The sequence below is a fragment of the Heterodontus francisci genome, chromosome 20 (genome assembly GCF_036365525.1).
Source record: "Heterodontus francisci isolate sHetFra1 chromosome 20, sHetFra1.hap1, whole genome shotgun sequence".
Classification (NCBI taxonomy): Eukaryota; Metazoa; Chordata; class Chondrichthyes; order Heterodontiformes; family Heterodontidae; genus Heterodontus; species Heterodontus francisci.
Window position 1 is genome coordinate 33262212 of NC_090390.1, and position 17846 is coordinate 33280057.

At 44.6% G+C, this 17846-nt stretch overlaps 1 pseudogene; it reads left to right on the forward strand.

Moving 5' to 3' along the window:
* The first annotated feature begins 3715 nt into the window (after positions 1-3715).
* On the forward strand, positions 3716-12896 carry LOC137380858 (interferon-induced protein with tetratricopeptide repeats 1-like; annotated as a pseudogene).
* The last annotated feature ends 4950 nt before the right edge of the window (positions 12897-17846 follow it).

Consider the following 17846-nt stretch of genomic DNA (forward strand, 5'->3'; position numbering starts at 1 on the left):
AAGAGAGAAGCAAAATATTTGTTCATCTCATCTGCCATTTCCATATTACCTACTATTAACTCCCCATTCTCACTCTCCAGAGGACCAACACTCAATTTACATACTCTTTTCCTGTAGAAACTCTTGCTATCTGTTTTTACATTCCTAGCTAGCTTCCTCTCATACTCTACTTTCTTTCTCCTGATTAACCTTTTAGTCATTCTCTGCCGTTCTTTATATTCTGACCAATCATCTGACCTGCCACTCATCTTTGCGCAATTATATGCTTTTTCCTTAAGTCTAATGCTTTCCTTAACTTCTTTAGTTAAGCATAGATGGTGGGTCCTCCCCTGAAAATGTTTCTTTATAGTAGGAATGTACTTATTCTGAGTATTCTGAAATATCCCCTTAAATGTCTGCCAAAGTTCCTCTCTTGATCTATCTCCTAGCCTAGTAACCCAGTTCACTTCAACTAGCTCTGCTTTCATGCCCACATAGTTGCTCTTATTTAAGTGTAAAATACTAGTCTTAGACCCACTCTTCTCTCTTTGCAACTGGATGTAAAATTCAATTATATTGTGGTCGCTGCTACCTAGAGTTGTCTTTACTCTGAGGCCAATAATTGTGTCATGTTACACAATACCAAATCTCATATAACCTGCTCTCTGGTTGTTTCAGAACATGCTGCTCTAAGAAACTATCTCAAAAGCATTCTATGAACTCCTCATCCAGGATAGTATTGCCAATCTGATTTTTCCAGTTTATATGTAGATTAAAATCACCCATGATTATTGCCATCCTTTTATCACAAGCACCCACTATTTCTTCTTGTATACTTTGTCCTACATTGTGGTTACTGTTTGGGGGCCTGTAGACTACTCCCATCACTGACTTCTTTCCCCTAGTATTCCTCACCTCCACCCAAACTGATTCTGTGTCCTGATCTCCTGAACCAAGGTCATCCCTAACTATTGCACCAATGCCATCCTTGATTCACAGTGCTACCCTTCCATCTTTACATATCTTGCTATTCATCTTGAATGTCACATACATCTCAATATTCAGGACCCAATCCTTATCGTCCTACAGCCATGTCTCTGTAATGGCTATCAGATCACATTAATTTACTTCAATGTGTGCTATCAGTTTGTCTACTTTGTTATGAATGCTACATGCACTCAGATACAGAGCCTTTATCTTTGTCTTTTTGTTCTTTTTGTAACATCTAGTCTTGACTGTTGGTGTATTTTTAGGTTTTTCCTTCTGTCCCTTCCTGCCATTCTCTGACCTTCATTTCCCATATTATTATTCTGCTCTCCTGTCTTGACTCTACCCTTTGATTTGCTCCATCTGCCCAGGCTTGATCCCTCGCCCCCATTGTTGAGTTTAAAGCCCTCTCTACTTCCGCAGTTATACGGTTTGCTGGAACACTGGGCCCAGCATGGTTCAGGTGCAGACTGTCCCGATGGTACAGCCCCCACTTTCGCCAGTACTGGTGCGGGTGCCTCACGAACTGAAACCCACGTCTCCCACACCAATCTGTGAGCCACATATTAATTTCACGAATCTTACTTGCCCTCTGCCAATTGGCAATTGCCATGAAGCTCAATTATGTTGTGCAGTGTTTGCAGTTCGGCTTCCAGATCAATAATCCTGATCTGGAATTCCTCTAGCTGCTTACATTTTCTGCAGATGTGTTTGCCCTGGATGCCTTGGCATCCAAAAGCTCCCACATACCACAGCTGCAACCTAACACCTGTCCTGCCATTGTTACTATCCAAAAGTTCACAGTTGAATACCAGCAAGATCTCACAAGATTGAGACCTCTGAGCTTCACTAACAGAGGTTTTGTCCCTCCCGTGGGAATATTGCTGGAGGTGCAGCAGCCGCATGAGGAGGCAGCACAAACCTCAGAGGAATGTCAGCAGTCTGAGGATGGAGCATCACTTGAGTGAAGTGCACCCTCCACCAGTGCAGATACATGCACATTTGTGGGACCTCATTCACTGAGAGAATGGGTGGCACAAGCTGAGGAGCAGGAGCAGATGATGGAGGCAATGACAAGAGCTGTGGGTGTCCCCATTGGAGGAGTGAGGGCAGCTCCAGACATACTCAGCTCCACACAGATGCTGAGCTTCCGAGGTCATATACCAAGCAGGTGCATATGGAGCAGCAAAGGGAGACACGAGGGCATCTCTCAGAGTTTCCTGTGATTGTGCACACCTTTGGGCAGAAGGTGGAGGAGTCCATCCATGTCATGAGTGCCATCATGTCTCAGGTATATGAGCGCATGACCTCCTCCATTGAAAGAGTGGCCACCCTCATGAAGAGGCCACCGAGTGAATACAGGATCAGCCCAGTGACCTTCATATACATCTGCAACCCTAAGCAATATTGATCACTCGGTTGCAGTTTTTGTTCACAAATGTATGGAAACGCTGCCAGATGCTGTCTCGCTCTCAGTTAGCAGAGACGTGCAGGTGAGCCTTGAAAGAACAAAGGGTAGCAGGGATCATGGCAATGGGGGGATCTCCTCAAAGTGCCACCCCACCCTGTGGCCACCCCTTAGGCATTCTGACAGAGACACAAATGCTGTGTCCTGCCCCCTGTAGAGAAAGAAGCAGGTGGGCCAGTCTGTGACAGGGCCCTCACTGGCACTGCAACCCAGAGGATGGGCACCTTATTCACCGGAGCACAGATCTGAGCAGGTTGGATCCACATCTGCTCCAGCAATAGGGGTAGCAGCACGTGGAAGTTCACAGAAGAGAATGCACAAATGAGTCCATCTGCACTATAGGATTCACTTGGGTGCCTTATTTTGTGCCGCTGTCAACTTGATGTGCTTTATTACAATGAAAGTGTTTGCAATGCCTAAGTTATTTATTCATTCATGGGATGTGGGCGTCTTAAGTAGTTCTTATTGTCCCATTGCACAATCACCATTAGGAATGGCCTGGATGTGATATCAGTGAATGTTGTGGTACACATTGATAAAGTGGAGGGGTAGCAGCATGGGATTTGTTCTGTCAAGGAGATCTTTATGGTTTGGAGAGCTCGTGATAGCAGCCAGCACTTCTGCCACAAAGGCTCGAATGCCAAGAGTGCAGTCTAGGAAGCCCCATACTCAGGTAAATTTTGCCTGGATGAGGGCAGCTTGGGCTTCCCTGGTCTGCAGGTCAATGGGCACAGGCCACAGCAGCACCTCTGGATGGGCACGGTGTGCCAGCTGATTGTAACCTTCTTTCTCCTCATCCTCCTCTGCATCTTCCAATACCAACTCCATTCCTCTCTCTGACGTCAAGTTGTTCAGAGTGCAGCACATCACCACGACGCGTGATACATTTGAAGGGCCATACTGGACAGTGTCCACAGACTGATCATGCTTTCACCCCACTCTTCCTCTCTCAGCACCCTTTCTGACTTAAAGCCCGGCCTTTGGACTTGGGCCTCTGGTGTATTCCACCCCATTCCCCTCTGCTCCGCCGTCAATGGCAAGGCTTTCAGGCATCTGAGTTGTGTTGTCTAGAACTCCCTCCCAAAATTCTCTCCAACTTGCTCCTTCAATTGCCTTCTGTAAAATTCTCCTCAATACTTGGCATCACTCTAGCCCTCGGCTGATGAAAGGTCATTGACCTGAAACATTAACTCTGTTTCTCTGTCCACAGATGCTGCCAGACCTGCTGAATATTTACAGCACAATAGCGCACATTCTGGAAGTAGCGTGAGCAGCTGCGGTATGTCACTTCAGAAGGTGACATGTGAAGTGGGCGCTGGGGGAGGAGGGGGGCAGTGAAGTCAAATAGAACATGGGAAGACTGGGGGCGGTGGGGGCTGCACATGCAGGAAAGCAAAGAGGCAAGAAAGCCCTGAAAAATGGTTGGAGAGGAGAAAAGTTCAAGAGAGAAGCTCAAGAGAGCAGTGTAGAGATGACCCAGACCTGACAGCAGCCCGGAGGAGGACAGCAGTTGAGAAGGAGAGAGAATCACAGCGAGGTCAAAGAAGCTGAGCTGAATAGTCCTACAATACTCATTGACAATAAAGCAAGATATTGCCGGCCTATCACTCTCACTTCCTTCTCACTTTTTCTCGCACAATTTCCCCTCTTCCTCTCCAACAGCAGCTCGGAGAGGATAGGGAAGGGAGCAAAATGGGGGGCAATGTAGGGGAGAAGGAATGAGGAATGGAGGGAAAAGTAGGGGAGACCTAAGAGGGGATAGGGATTTCAACGAAGTAGGAAGGAAAGTGTGATGTCATATGTGGTTTGCAAAGGGGCTTGTTGAATCCTTGAGTATTTTCGAAACCTACATAACCACAATTTCAATGTTTAGAGAATTGAGATTCTGCTCTCCACATTCTCTAATATTTAATCAGTGATTTTTGTCAGACCGCTCTGACCATGTTGTTTTCTGAAATGCACAAAGCTCTCTGCTGTACAGGAAGTTTACACCCAGACTGCAGCAAGCAATGTAAACTGGATCAAAACAAGAAATGCTGGATTCACTCAGCAGGTCTGGCAGCATCTGTGGAAAGAGAAGCAGAGTTAACGTTTCGGGTCAGTGACCCTTCTTCGGAACTGACAAATATTAGAAAAGTCACAGATTATAAACAAGTGAGGTGGGGGTTGGGCAAGAGATAACAAAGGAGAAGGTGCAGATTGGACCAGGCCACATAGCTGACCAAAAGGTCACGGAGCAAAGGCAAACAATATGTTAATGGTGTGTTGAAAGACAAAGCATTAGTACAGATTAGGTGTGAATATACTGAATAATGAACATCAGCAAATGCAAACCTGAAGAAAAACAACCTGAAAAAAACATTGGGTAAGCAAACTGAACAAACTAAGATGAAATGAAATAAATGCAAAAAAAGATTGTAAAAAATGTAAAAAGGAATGCAAAAAAAAAAGGAAGAAAAAATAACTAAAAATGACTAAAAATGAAAGTAAAGTGGGGGGCTGTCATGCTCTGAAATTATTGAACTCAATGTTCAGTCCGGCAGGCTGTAGTGTGCCTAATCGGTAGATGAGATGCTGTTCCTCGAGCTTGCGTTGATGTTCACTGGAACACTGCAGCAATCCCAGGACAGAGATGTGAGCATGAGAGCAGGGGGGAGTGTTGAAATGGCAAGCAACCGGAAGCTCAGGGTCCTGCTTGCGGACTGAGCGGAGATGTTCCGCAAAGCGGTCACCCAGTCTGCGCTTGGTCTCCCCAATGTAGAGGAGACCACACTGTGAGCAGCGAATACAGTATACTACATTGAAAGAAGTACAAGTAAATCGCTGCTTCACCTGAAAGGAGTGTTTGGGGCCTGGGATAGTGAGGAGAGAGGAGGTAAATGGGCAGGTATTACACCTCCTGCGATTGCAAGGGAAGGTGCCCTGGGACGGGGACGAGGTGGTGGGGGTAATGGAGGAGTGGACCAGGGTGTCGCGGAGGGAACGATCCCTTCGGAATGCTGACAGGGGAAGGGAGGGGAAGATGCGACTGGTAGTGGCATCACGCTGGAGGTGGCGAAAATGGCGGAGGATGATCCTTTGGATATGGAGGCTGGTGGGATGAAAAGTGAGGACAAGGGGAACCCTGTCACGGTTCTGGGAGGGAGGGGAAGGGGTGAGGGTAGAGGTGCGGGGAATGGGTCGGACACGGTTGAGGGCCCTGTCAACCACAGTGGGGGGAAATCCTCGGTTGAGGAAAAAGGAGGTCATATCAGAAGCACCGTCATGGAATGTAAACTGGATTCTGCTTAAAGACTCTCAAAGTGTAAATAGTCTTAACTGAACACTTTAACCTGCACTGACTGCCTGTAGTCATGGAGCTCTGACAGCAAACACTGACTTGTTGCCAAAATTTAATCTGCACATTTAATCAACAGACGGATATTTAATCAGCGCACTGTTCAAACTATACAACATGCAGATAGTTGACAATTCAGATTAACCTGATTAGATAAAGACAGAAAGAATGTGGATGAAATTGGCTGTAGGAGGGACAGACAAATTAGAACAAATCACTTTTGCTGCTTGCGGTAACACGTGTCGGATGATGTGTTCATTTGAGATCAGTGGAACTGTATATTGGGTGGGGGCGTGTAACAGGCAATCAATGCGACATTGTGTTTTCTACGTCCGCCTCATCTCCAATTCTAACTCCAATGACTTGCATTCATAAAGCACTTTTCAGATTATGATTTGATTTAAAATCATATTCTTTTCTAATTGTACTTTACTGGACGAGTTCTCCTGTTCTTGCATCTTTCTGCAACTTGCCTACAATTTTGCTCCTCTATCTCTACCCCACTATTTGATTATTTATTGTGTACTCCCAGCAGTGTTATAGCTTCTCTATTCTTCCTTGATTCTAACCAAATAGATTTTGTCTTTGAACTCATTTCAATGAAGAGCAGAGGTGTTCTCCCTTGCGTCCTGACCAATATTTATCTCTCAACTGACATAATTAAAACACAAATACTCTGGCCATTATCATATTGCTGCTGTTGTTATCTTACTGTACACAAAGTGGCTGCTGCATTTCCAGCAGTGACTGCTGTAAGATTTTTAATAAGATAAGGATTTTTTAAACTCCCTTCTGAGGTGGGAAGAGACTTGGCATTACAACAGCTTGTTGTGAATCGACTTTCTTGAGATAAAAGTAAGGACAAGTTTGTTCAGTTCTCAGATAAACCACAGTCACAAACCTAGGCAGTAATTAACAGTCTCACCCGTATTCGAGACTGGTTGGCAGAGTGCACGACTCTCTTTCTTGCGGCTTGTGGTCTTCAAGCTTTCGGTCTCTCTCTCTCATAGTTTCTTGTTGTTATTCAAATCCTCTGCCACATAGTGGCAAAGTCAGATTTCAATTTATTCTGGCAGCCTTCCAGTTAACCCTCCCCTCATACCAATCAGTAATCAGTCTTGTATTAAAGGATCGGGTCAGTGACCCTTCTTCGGAACTGACAAATATTAGAAATGTCACAGGTTATAAGCAAGTGAGGTGGGGGTGGGGCAAGAGATAACAAAGGAGGTGTAGATTGGACTAGGCCACATAGCTGACCAAAAGGTCATGGAGCAAAGGCAAACAATATGTTAATGGTGCGTTGAAAGACAAAGCATTAGTACAGATAAGGTATTAACAGACTGAATATTGAACAGCAGCAAGTGCAAACATGAAAAAAAAACAGTGGGTAAGCAAACTGAACAACCTAAGATGAAATGAAATAAATGCAAAAAAAAGATTGTAAAAAATGTAAAAAAGCAAAAAAGAAAAAATAACTAAAAATGAAAGTAAAATGGGGGGCTGTCATGCTCTGAAATTATTGAAATCAATGTTCAGTCCGGCAGGCTGTATTGTGCCTAATCGGTAGATGAGATGCTGTTCATCGAGCTTGCGTTGATGTTCACTGGAACACTGCAGCAAACCGAGGACAGAGATGTGAGCATGAGAGCAGAGGGGAGTGTTGATATGGCAAGCAACCGGAATCACGCTGGAGGTGGTGGAAATGGCGGAGGATGATCCTTTGGATATGGAGGCTGATGAGTGGAAAGTGAGGACAAGGGGAACCCTGCCACTACCAAACGCATCTTCCCCTCCCTTCCCCTGTCAGCATTCCGAAGGGATCGTTCCCTCCGCGACACCCTGGTCCACACCTCCATTACCCCGACCACCTCATCCCCGTCCCATGGCACCTTCCCCTGCAATCGCAGGAGGTGTAATACCTCTCTCCTCACTATCCCAGGCCCCAAACACTCCTCTCAGGTGAAGCAGTGATTTACTTGTACTTCTTTCAATGTAGTATACTGTATTCGCTGCTCACAATATGGTCTCCTCTACATTGGGGAGACCAAGCGCAGACTGGGTGACCGCTGTGCGGAACACCTCAGCTTAGTCCGCAAGCAGGACCCCGAGCTTGCGGTTGCTTGCCATTTCAACACTCCCCCCTGCTCTCATGCTCACATCTCTGTCCTTGGATTGCTGCAGTGTTCCAGTGAACATCAACGCAAGCTCGAGGAACAGCATCTCAGTTACCGATTAGGCTGATGGGGTGGAAAGTGAGGACAAGGGGAACCCTGCCACTACCAAACGCATCTTCCCCTCCCTTCCCCTGTCAGCATGCAAGTAAGCATTTTGAAACTTGACATAAGACAGAATCTCTCTGCCTTGACATCTTGTCTATACTGTGCCCTATTTCCTAAGTTTTCCCACTTTACCATACTACAAAGAAGGATTCTAATAAAGTTAAATGGTACTTTATAATAATAAATAATTTGTTAGTTCATAATAGCTAGATTTTAACAATGAATATGCAGCTTAGTAACTTTTAGCAACCTAACAATCTTGCACTGCACTTCAAGGGTAATTCATTGGCTGTTAAGCATTTTAGGATGTCCTACTGTTGGTCTGTTTTTAAATATTAAAAGGGTAGTCAAAGGAAGATTAGAGTTCATTTGGCACCAAAAATGAGATATTTCTGTAGAGGCAGAGGGCACGGCTGAGGCACTAAATGAGCACTTAGCATTTGTCTTCTCGAAAGAAGTGGATGCTGCCAATATAACAGTAAAGAAGGATGAAATAGAGGAATTGGAGAGGATAAAAATAAAGAGGTACTTAAAAGGTTGGCAGTGCTCAAAGTAGAAAGGTCACCTGGTCCAGGTGGAATGCATCTTGCATTTCTGAGGGAAGTAAGGATGGAAATTGCCGAGGTTCTGGCCACAATCTTTCAAACCTCCTTAGATACAGGAATGGTGCCAGAGAACTGAAGCATTACAAATGTTACAGCCCTGGATAATCCCAGGCATTTGATAAAGTATCACATAATAGACCTGTGAGAAATAATAAAGCCCATGGGATTAAGGGCTGTGTGAATAAGACATTAATTAATCGAAAGAAAGTAATGAGTCCTGGTGAATAGATCATGGTTTTAAAGTGCACCAAGATGGTTTGGGACAAGTTCTGTGGTACAGCTGGTCTTCTCCTATCTGTTGTTTTTGTTTGTTTGTGTGTTTCAGCTTCTGGTTGTCAGCTTTTTTTGGAGCTGCTTATTAGCTTTTCTGAGTTTCTAGGTTGGCCAGTGTGAAATAATTTCTTCATCGCTATTTATTGCTGAATGTTTAATAAAATGAAAAAATATTTTAACATATTTCTTATAGTGACACTGAAAGGGACTCCCAGAAAGTGAAATTAATTCAGCTACAATGTCACTTCAGAAGAAACCTACAAATGGAAAATGTTGAGTGGAATGATTTGCTGGAACAATAATAGGGGAGGTGGTGACGTACTGGTATTATCACTGGACTAGTAACCCAGAGACCCAGCTATTGCTCTGGGGACATGGGTTCAAATCTCACCACAGCAGAAGGTAGAATTTGAATTCAATTAATAAATCTGGCATTTAAAGCTAGTCTAATGATGGCCATGAAACCATTGTCGATTGTTGTAAAAACCCATCTGGTTCACTAATGTCCTTCAGGGAAGGAAATCTGCTGTCCTTACCTGGTCTGGCCTACATGTGACTCCAGATCCACAGCAATGTGGTTGACTCTTACATGCCCTCAAAATAGCCGAGCAAGCCACTCAGTTAAAGGGCAATTAGGGATGGGCAATAAATGCTGGCCTGGCCTGTGACGCCCACATCCCATGAAAGAATAAAAAAAATAAAGTCTGATGTTGTGGAATAGCAAGCCATGCCTTACAATCTGTTTGCTTTTGTAAACTGAATGAGCAGAAACTGTGAGCAGTCATTCAATAATTTATATAACAATATACTTGACCTCGTCCTCACCTATATGCTTGCTGCAAATGCATCACTCCATGACAGTTTTGGTAGGAGTGACCACCGCACAGTCCTTGTGGAGACATGGTCCGGTCTTCACATTGGGGATACCCTCCATCGTGTTGTGTGGCACTACCACCATGCTAAATGGGATAGATTTCAAACAGAACTAGCAATGCAAAACTGAGCATCCATGAGGTGCTGTGGACCATCAGCAGGAGCAGAATTGTATTCAATCACAATCTGTAACCTCATGGCCCGGCATACCCCCCCACTCTACCATTACTATCAAGCTGGGGGACTAACCCTGTTTCAATGAAGAGTGCAGGATGGCATGCCAGGGGCAGCACCAGGCATATCTCAAAATGAGGTGTTAACTTGGCAAAGCTACAACTCAGGAGTACTTGCGTGGCAAACTGCGTAAACAGAGCTAGGAGATCCTATAACCAACAGATCTAAGCTCTGCAGTCCTGCCACATCCAGCTGTGAATGGTGGTGGACAATTAAACAACTAACAGGAGGAAGATGCTCAACAAATATCCCCAGCCTCAAGGATGGGGGAGCCCAGCACATCAGTGCAAAAGTAAGGCTGAGGCATTTGCGACAGACTTCAGCCAGAAGTGCCGATGGATGATCCATCTCCGCCTCCTCCTGAAGTCCCTAGCATCACAGATGCCAGTCTTCAGCCAATACGATTCACTCTGCGTGATATCAAGAAATGACTGAAGGCATTGGATACTGCAAAGGCTATGGGCCCTGACAACATTCTGGCAATAGTACTGAAGACCTGTGCTCCAGAACTTGCCATGCCCCTAGCCAAGCTGTTCCAGTATAGCTACAACACTGGCATCTACCCGGCAATGTGGAAAATTGTCCAGGTATGTCCTGTACACAAAAAGCAGGACAAGTCCAACCCGGCCAATAACCGCCCTATCAGTCCACTCTCAATCATCAGTAAAGTGAAGAAAGGTGTCGTCGACAGGCACTTGCTTAGCTCGAACCTGCTCAGTGACGCTCAGTGTGGATTCTGCCAGGGCTCAAACATGGACAAAAGAGCTGAACTCCAGAGGTGAGGTGAGAGTGACTGCCCTTGACATCAAGGCAGCATTTGACTGAGTATGGCATCAAGGAGCCCTAACAAAACTGGAGTCAATGGGAATCAAGGGGAAAACTCTTTGCTGGTTGGAGTTGTACCGAGCACAAAGGAAAATGGTTGTGGTTGTTGGAGGTCAATCATCTCAGCTCCAGGACCTCACTGCAGGAGATCCTCAGGGTAATGTCCCAGGCCCAACCATCTTCATCTACTTCATCAATGACCTTCCTTCAAACATAAGTAACATTCACGCCACACAAGTGCCAGGCAATGACCTGCTCCTACAAGGGAGAATCTAACCATCTCCCCTTGACATTCAATGACACTATGATCGCTGAATCCCCCACTATCAACATCCTGGGGGCTAACATTGACCAGAAACTGAACTGGAATAGCCAGAAAAATACCGTGGCTACAAGAACAGGTCAGCTGCTAGGAATCCTGTGGTGAATAACTCACCTCCTGAGTCCCCAAAGACTGTCCACCATCTACAAGGCACAAGTCAGGAGTGTGATGGAATACTGTCCACTTGCCTGGATGGGTGCAGCTCAAACAACACTCAAGAAGCTCGAAACCTTCCAGGACAAAGCAACCCGCTTGATTGGAAACCCATCTACAAACATTCACTCCTTCCATCACTGGTGCACAGTGACAGCAGTGTGTACCTTCTACAGGATGCACTGCAGCAGTGCACCAAGGCCCCTTAGACAGCACCTTCCAAACCTGTGACCTCTACCACCTAGAAGGACAAGCCAGCAGTTGCATGGGAACACCACCACCTGCAAGTTCCCCTCCAAGCCACACAGCATCCTGACTTGGAACTATATCGCTGTTCCTTCACTGTGGCTGGGCCAAAATCCTGGAACTTCATTCCGAAAAGCACTGTGAGTGTACCTGCCCCACATGGACTGCAGCGAGTCAAGAAAGCAGCTCACCATCACCTTCTCAAGGGCAATTAGGGATGGGCAATAAATGCTGGCCTAGCCAGCAATTCCCACATCCCAGGAATGAATTTTAAAAAATGTGCGGGAAGCTGAAGAGATGCTGAGCAAGAATCACAGATTCGAAATTGAAAAATGGAGCTTTGTCATCTATGGAATCGCAGCCTGGGTATATTATCACATGGGAGAACTGGCAGAGGCTCAGTCCTACCTCGACAAGCTAGAGAGGATTTGTCAACAATTTGCTGATGGCTCTCAGTATACAGCAATGATACCTGAAGTGTACGGGGAGAAGGGTTAGTCACTGTTGATATTTGGCAGGAAGTAATATGAAAAGACAAATGAATGTCTTGAGAAGGCTCTGGAGGAGGATCCTGATAACATTGAATGGAATGCAGCTCATGCAACTGCTTCCCCGCTTTGCAGTGTTCAGGAAGCTGTGGTCTCCAAAGGTTTCTTTAAGTCGAAACATGAGAAATATTTGGAGACCACAGCTTCCTGAACACTGCAAAACAGTGAAGCAGTTATACAGTGCATTAGTACTGAACCCAAATAACTCTTTTCTTAAGATCATATTGGCTCTTAGACTTCAGGAATTTAATCAGATAGAGGAATTTTACAGATTACTAGATTTGGTATGCAGCTAAAGCTTGAAGAAAACAAGGATCTGTTGACTATCCTTACAAATATTGAAAAAGGCATTCAAGGTTAAATCATATTCTCCACTCCTTCACCAGCACATAAGCTTACGATACAAAACAAAGCTGACGACACTGAAGAAAACATGTTCCAGATACATTGCTGATGAAGACTGAAGAAAATTACAGAAACTTTGCAAGTAGCATCTCCAAACAGCATTTGATCAGAAACACTCACTTATTTTAGCAATACTTTATCTGGTGGAAATCTTTGGAGATTCCGGAAAAATCTCCCAAAGTCGATGAGATCGCCATCAATCTGCTGAGACATAACGATTACAGCTTTTTGAAGAAATTAATACTTAAGTTCATAAGTTAATACTTTTGAACTACTGATTGTACCAGCTGTATGTAAAGGAATCCGAGCTGAAAGCCATTCATCATTTCAAGGAATGTTTAAAAGTTAAAATCAACAGTTAAACCAACAGTGAATACTGATGAAGGGAATGTGGTGGATGTTGTCCATATAGATTTTAAGAAAGGATTTGATAAAAGTACCACATAAAAGGCTGGTTAACAAAAATGAGGCCCATGGAATAGGAGGGTCAGTGTCCAATTGGATAAAAAGTTGACTTAAGGACAGAAAACAAGTTGTGGCAAATTGTTGTCTTTCAGACGGGGGATGGTAGAGAGCAGTGTTCCCCAAGGTTTAGTGTTGGGGCCACTTCTACTTTTACCATATATAAATGATGTGGATCTTGGAATACAGAGTAGAATTTTAAAATTTTCCAATGATACCAAACTTGGAGGAGTGGCAAACAGTGAGGATGATACAAATCGCCAGCAATGGGACATAGAGAGGCTAGTAGAATGGACAGACAGGTAGCAGATGGAATTCAGTACAGATAGGTGTGTGGTGATGCAGTTTGGCAGAAGTGATAGCGTGAGGCAATACAGACTAAATGGCACAGTTCTAAAGAGTGTGCAGGAACATAGGCACCTGGGGGTGCATGTACATACGAACATACGAATTTGGAGCAGGAGTAGGCCACTCAGCCTCTCGGGCCTGCTCAGCCATTCAATAAGATTATGGCTGATCTAATTGTAACCTCAACTCCCACCGAGCCGCTGTAGCATTTCACCCCCTTGCTTATCAAGAATCTATCTGCCTCTGCCATAAAAATATTCAAAGATTCTGCTTCCACTGCATTTTGAGGAAGAGTTCCAAAGACTCATGACCCTCAGAGAAAACATTTCTCCTCATCTTTGTCTTAAATGGGCAACCCTTTATTTTTAAACAGTGACCCCTAGTTCCAGATTCTCCCACAAGAGGAAACATCCTTTCCACACCTACCCTGTCAACCCGCCTCAGAATCTTATATGTTTTAATCAAGTTGCCTCTTACTCTTCTAGTATTAAGCTAGTAAACCTTCTCTGAACTGCTTCCAATGCATTTACATCCTTCCTTAAATAAGGAGACTCCAGATGTGGTCTCACCAATGCCCTTTATAGCTGAAGCATAACCTCCCTACTTTTGTATTCAATTCCTCTCACAATAAATGATTCTATTAGCTTTCCTAATTACGTGCTGTACCTGTATACTAACATTTTGCGATTCATGTACTAGGACACCCAGATTCATGTACTAGGACACAAGGGCGGCACAGTGGCGCAGTGGTTAGCACCGCAGCCTCACAGCTCCAGCGACCCGGGTTCAATTCTGGGTACTGCCTGTGTGGAGTTTGCAAGTTCTCCCTGTGTCTGCGTGGGTTTTCGCCGGGTACTCCGGTTTCCACCCACCACAAAAAGACTTGCAGGTTGATAGGTAAATTGGCCATTATAAATTACCCCTAGTATAGGTAGGTGGTAGGAGAATATAGGGACAGGTGGGGATGTGGTAGGGATTAGTGTAGGATTAGTATAAATGGGTGGTTGATGGTCAGCACAGACTCGGTGGGCCGAAGGGCCTGTTTCAGTGCTGTATCTCTAAATAAAAATAAATAAAAATAAAATCCCTCTGCATCTCAGAGCACTGCTATCTCTCACCATTTAGATAATATGCTTCTTTTGTATTCTTCATTCCAAAATGGACAATTTCACATTTTCCCACATTATGCTCCATTTGCCAGATCTTTGCCCACTCACTTAACCTCTCTATATCCCTTTATAGCCTCCTTATGTCCTCTTCACAACTTACTTTCTACCTATCTTTGTAACATCAGCAAATTTAGCAACCATACCTTCTGTCCCTTCATCCAAGTCATTTATATAAATAGCAACCGTAAATAGTAAAAAATTGAGGCCCTAGCACTAATCCCTGTGGCACACCATTGGTTACATCTTGCCAACCAGAAAATGGCCCATTTATGCCTACTGTCTGTTTCCTGTTAGCTAGCCAATCTTCTATCTACCTGACAAGGTAAATGTTTATTGGGAGTGGTGAAGACTTGAAGGTGAAGGATATCGGGACAAAAGGAGATGAATTCTGACCAAAGACATCGTCGCTGGGGTTCATATTGGACTTTTTAAAATAAAAGACAATGTAAGTGAACTAGGACCCCACATATACACACAGACAAACAAATCAGGATATGCCACTGATGTGATAGCCTGGGCTGTTGGAACATCAAACAGCCTGTCTACAACCACTCTCATGGACAATGGCCTTTTGAAATATGTGTGAATGGTTTCCTTCTTGCCTCATCAAAAGATGCAGATATCACATCCATGGGTAACGTGCACCTGAGAACTCCCCCTGCTGAGAGCAGGATATGACCACATGCAGGTAGCCTTGCATAACCATGGTGAATTTGATAAGGCACTCAAACCCAATCAGATGATCCAATTCAAAACATTACCTTATAGATCGAGGGACCAGGGTCAGAATGGGGTATAAAGCCCATATGGTCACTCACAGGAAGTCATGCAGAAGACATGTTCAGCAGACATGACCACCCCGAGTGAGTTTCTGTATGTGGGTCTACTAAGCAACTGCTATTGTAAGTATATACTATTGCTTGGTGAGTTAATAAAAGTGTTCCACATAAAATGGAAATTTTATCCAAAGTCTGTTTCATGCGATTGATACTCAGTATGGAGTCAGGACGTTATAGGGAAGTGAGACCCTTTTTAAGAGTCTTACAGCTACCGACCACGAGCGAAACCCCGAAAGGTAAAGAAACGACAATTCGGACATTGGATGGGCTTGTCACGAAACGTGTGACAGGGAAATCGCCTCTAAAGCATGTGGGTACAGATCATCCTGGAGAGGGGTGAACTGGTGTGGGGGCTGAACAGTGGACACAGGGGTCCACTTGTAGGCGAGCCTTGGAAACAGCAGTTTGGCTGATGGCACATCAGCATCAGTATAGGGGTTATGAGGCCAAGACAGTCAAAGTTAGTCAGGAGCTTGATGAGAGAGATAAGAAGCTTCTTGGTTGTGAGATGGCTGTGAAGGGGTTAATAACATAGCTATTAGGGATGGGCAATAAATGCTGGCCTAGCCAGCGATGCCCACATCCCATGAATGAATTAAAAAATAGCTAGAAGAAGAGAGAAAGCTGGAAGACCCGGACGATACGGAGATATATGGGGTTGGGAGTTTCTGTAAAAAGAAAGGTAAAAGCAGTTGAAGGAAAGAGGAATCAAAACTACGAACGTAATTTATTTTTCTTGCTTCTGTTTGAGTTCTGACTTATGTTTCAAGTTGTAAAGACAAATGTTGTGAGAATGGAGAATGCAAAGGAAGCTTCCGGTAATAATGTATGTGTGCGAGTTTTAAAATATTCTTTGGCACTTTGAGTTTATAACCATTACAGGAATTCATATGCGTGCATGGGGATATGAAAGTGTGCATGTGATTATTGAGTGTGCATGTGTCAATTTAATGTTCTGTAAAGTTAAGTTGTGGATCTATAGGAAGCAAGTGGTATTGGGAGTTTATTGTGTTATTACATACCCGCAGGTAAAAGATAAGCTGCAGTGAAATGTAAAAAAATCCTAGTGTTCTGTCCCTTTAAGCTCTGTGGTGGCCCCTGCATTGCTGGGCAACGGGACCTGCATTTAAATATGTAAATGAATAAATTGGATACATTAAGATGCACTTACCTCGGATTTTACAGGCTGCTACATTGAGTCTGCGGCAGGTGGTGGGAACCAACAAGAGGGTGACCTCGTCCTCACCAATGTGCCCGCCTCAGATGCATATGTCAACGACAGTATTGGTAGGAGTGACCACCACACAGCCCTTGTGGAGACGAAACCCTGCCTTCACATTGAGGATACCTGCCATCGTGTTGTGTAGCACTACCACCACGTGAAAGGCGATAGATTTAGAACAGATCTCGCAATGCAAAATTGGAGGAGGTGTATCCACAAATATCCCCATCATCAATGTTGGGGGAGCCCAGTACATGAGTGCAAAAGATACAGCTGAAGCATTTGCAACAATCTGCCTTGTAGATGGTGGACAGGCTTTGGGGAGTCAGGAGGTGAGTTACTCGCTGCAGGATTCCAAGCCCTGCTGTTGTAGCCATGGGATTTATATGGCTACTCCAGTTCAGTTTCTGGTCAATGGTAATGTTGACTTATAAGAACACAAGAATTAGGAGAATTAGGAGATGGCCAATCAGCCCCTCGATCCTGCTCCGCCATTCGATAAGATCATGAATGGTCTAATTGTCGCCTCAACTCCACTATCCTGTCTGCTTCCCTTAGCCCTTGACTCCCTTCTGATCAAAAATCTATCTCAGTCAGCCTTGATTATATTCAATGACCCATGCTCCACTGCTCTCTGGGGAAGAGAATTCCATAGATTAATGATCCTCTGAGAGAAGGAATTTCTCCCGATCTCAGTCTCAAATGGGAGACCCCTAATTTTTAAACTCTGTCCCCTAGTTCTCGATTCCCCCACAAGGGGAAAAATTCCTCTCAGCATCCACCCTGCCAAGTCCCCTCAGAATCTAATATGTTTCAATAAGATCACCTCTCATTCTTCAAAAGTCCAATGGGCAGAGGTCAATTCATTAATCGGTTAAGTCGGACCTCACCTGTATCGTCCAGTGAGAGGATGGAGGCGACAGCTGAGGTGGCGAACATGGCAACAGATGATGCCATGGAATCTCTAGGTGCAATAATTAAAGGGCTGACAGTTCCTGCCTTACTGCTGTAAGCCTCAAGACAGTGGGCTGAATTTTACAGTCCCCCCTCCAACATTGGGGGTTTTGGCGGGGTGAGGGGGGCCGGAAAATGCCTTCAGCAGAGGCCTGCTATGTTTCTCAACGCAGGGAAGGCCTGGCCCGATATTGTTGGTGGCGGCAAGGCCTCGTGGCAGCCCTCCTGCTGCTCGGCAATGGGAGCCCCATTTACATATTGAAATTTATTTAAATAAACAAATTAATTACTTACCTGCTCCCACCGTCCATTCTGGAG